Source organism: Herpailurus yagouaroundi, unplaced genomic scaffold (genome assembly GCF_014898765.1).
Source record: "Herpailurus yagouaroundi ecotype Mexico unplaced genomic scaffold, PumYag 160, whole genome shotgun sequence".
Classification (NCBI taxonomy): domain Eukaryota; kingdom Metazoa; phylum Chordata; class Mammalia; order Carnivora; family Felidae; genus Herpailurus; species Herpailurus yagouaroundi.
Genome location: NW_024412401.1, coordinates 28610265 through 28614003, shown reverse-complemented (window position 1 = coordinate 28614003; position 3739 = coordinate 28610265).

Sequence of the window (3739 nt, the reverse complement as noted above, 5' to 3'; positions counted from 1 at the left end):
ATAAGCTATATTTTAACTAATTTAGTGTACGTAATTTTTCTGTTTTGGAATGATGTTTGCAATCATCCTTATATGTTTCCAGATAATTCCATATACTCTTGGTGATGTATAAAATTAAGTTTATTAACTTACAGTTTACTTAAAAAAACAGGTAATTAAGTTAATACTAAACAGTCAAACCTTCACAGCCTTGACCCTGGTCTTGCTTCTCCAGCTCTGTATAATAAGGATCACTTTATGTCCCTGCCATAGCTGGCTGACCATGAAGGGGTGGGCCATTGATCCTACCCTAATCAGCTGAGACAAAGTTATTTCCTGTAATCTGAGGGATGAGGTGGACCAGTTACTGTTGCCTCTTCTCCATCACAAAGTCTACTTCATGGCAGCCAAACCCAGAACTTCAAACTAACTGAACTTCACCTAGTGTTGAAGTCTGAGTAACAGGAAACTCCAAATATGAAGCCCTCCCCCCCCTTTCAGTTATCCCCAAGAATGTGCTTCTGCCTGCATTCTTTTGTCTTAGTTCTGGCCCATTTACTCTGCCTACTAACACAAGCTATCTAAAACAGTGAAGCTTTGACCTAAATATCCCCAGGGGCTCACATACTAAAAGTTGTGTTGTTCTTTGTTTATGCCAGTCTTGTTCCTTAGAACCACACACTAGTGGGAAGCCCACAGTCTTTAGCACACTTCCCTCCTAATATCACCCAGTTGACCTTACTCCTAAAACTTTAACTTTTGCTTAAATTTTCCACTGCCTTCCCGATTTTTTTTAATAGAATAATTTTGCCAATTAAATTACAGGAATTTAGATTTAGATTCCCCTAGACATCATGGATGGTCATGATTTTTCTCTTTCATTCGTAGGGATAATGTGTCATTTGCTCAGTACTTGGGTGCTTCTCCTAGCCTAGGACATGTATCTATATCTGGCAGCTATTTATCTCATGCTGCCAGGGACACATCATGTTTTATATGCACATAATTAAACCAAAAATGTTGTCATAGTCAGTGCCTTAAATACTTGTCATACTTAATGTGTTTGTAGTAGTCAGTAGTACTAAGAAACTTAATTTATACTATCTTCTATGATGCTATGCAACAACATGGAGGTAGAGGGTAAGTGATATAATTCTTGTTGCACAAACTAGACTATATTGACTTCTGTAAAGTGACTTTAATGTACATATTTCAAAACAACATGCAAGGATACTGGGATTGAAAAATACCCTAATTTGCTGATAGAAAATCTGAAATACAATGATATTAAGAAAACTGGCTCTGGTCACTAGAGATTTAGCAACAACAAGCTGAGTTTACACCCAGCAGGGACTCAACAATGATGGGATGTACATTAGTCTCAGTTTAAGATGTGGTGCTCCATGTGGAACATTACCCATTTGTGTCTTCTGGGCATGTGCTTAGCAAACACAGTAGCAATCCCTAGATGCAATTATAGTTTAAAGGGTGTGGGGAAGGACATTTTTCACTTTTAATTAAAGAGCATGAGTCCCTGTTAAGTACCAGCAGGGTATCTGTCATTCATTCACAGGAATTTAAATCATGGCTTATTGTCACTTAGAGGAAGAATTAAAATCTCAGTCAAAGGCAGAACAGCTCATTGCCCTAGGAAACTTTGTTGGCGAGGGCTAGATGAAGATATATCCAGATCAAACCAAAGTTCACATGTATTCTCTGTCATGTAGGAAATGAACATATATATATATATATATATGTGTGTGTGTGTGTGTGTGTGTGTGTGTGTGTGTGTGTGTGTATGTCTATGTATATATGTATATATATGTATATATATGTGTATATATATATGTATATATGTGTATATATACAGGGAGGTCATATATACATGTCATGTATACATATATACATATAGACATATGTATGTATATATACAGGGAGGTCAAAATTATTAGACCTGAAAGTATGTAAAAATAATAGAATAGAATAACTTATATTGTTAGACTGTCATTAATAGTAAAGTAACATGTAGAAAACAATCTACTTTAAAAAATCAAAGTGTTTAAGAACTATTAAGTTAGTACTCTTAAAAAGGATTTTGTTATAGGGGTGCCTGGGTGGGTCAGTCAGTTAAGCGACCAGCTTCTGCTCAGGTCATGATTTCACAGGTCTTGAGTTCAAGCCCTGCTTCAGACTCTGTGCTGACAGCTCAGAGCCTGGAGTTCACTTTTGGATTCTGTGTCTCCTTTTCTCTCTGCTCCTCTCCTGCTCATGCTCTGTCTCTGTCTCTCTCTCTTTCAAAAACAAATAAACATTAAAAAAAATTTAAAAAAAAGGATTTTGGTACAATCTGGCATAGAGTGCCATATGTATAATATATATGTATGTAATACATGCAACATATATATGTAGTATTAGAAGTGTAAACTTTAAAAATGATTATAGCAGTATTACCAACCATAACATATATTTTATGCATCATTCAGAAATTCTCTCTTCAATCAAATAAAAATATATACCTAACTATAGTCTTTTTAGCATTTTGTTATTTGCAAAACATAGAGAAGATATTAATGTCTAACATTAAAAATGACTTAATGAATGCATTACAGAACCACTCAATTAAATGTTATGCAGTGATTACACTATGATTTATACAGGCTATGTAAGAACATGTAAATATGCTTATAATATAATGCTAAGTGAAGGATAAATAGAATATAAAATGCATACTCTAATTATAAAGATATAAATTATGTATGCATATAGACAAAGACCAAATAAAAGTGTGCAAAAATGAAATTGGTTACTTTCAGTATATAAACAGAAATGATGTACTTTTATGTTAGCTATCTTTTATAATATTGTTAAGATAATATTGCTACAATAAAATGTATATGTGCAAATATATGTGTAATATATATGTATATGTGTATATGTATATGTGTAAATGTATATGTGTAACTTCTTTCCAAGACTGTTCATGAAATTTTCAGTCTCCAGCTCTCAGAAGTCTTTATATGAATTCTTCCCAAGTGGCTAAAAGGGAGAATGTCCTTAATTCTCAAATTTACAGTTCAGTTGAGACCCTCCTGTGAATGTATATAAATTTTATATTATACATATTTATCCATTATATAATATATACATATTGTAACATACACATATTATATGCATTTTTACCAAAGATATAATTTGAGGCCACATGTTGTCTCTCTCCTTTTTTTCTTCTCCAGAGTAATAAAGCTTAGCAACATTTTAATTCAGACAGATTTCAAATATTGCTTTATTGACAGCCTCACAATTGACATCCTTGCTATAATTACAGTGTGTATTATATCAAGAGATGCTCTGTAACATCCCTAGAGACTCAATTACTGTGTGCCTTGCATATAGTCTGGGCAAGTATGGGAGTAACATCTAATATGATAGAGACACATTTTCTTTGAATATTTTTCAGGTATTATTTGATAGAGATATTCTAGAACTTCTGAAGTCATCAAGGCTTGGAGGAAAATAATATACTTATAAAATACATTAATAGAAAATATTATTTTATACCAGAAATATTAAAACTCTTGTTCACAGGTTTATAGAATTTTATGAAAAAAATAATATCTCAATCAATCTCTTTCATCTGTTAATTGTGTAAAATATTCTGAATTTCAAGGAGAAACTATGGGGCCCTTGACATTCCTGGAAGAACACAATTGTAGGAAACATTGTTATTGTTTTACTGTTATTTATTGCTCTACTTAATTTC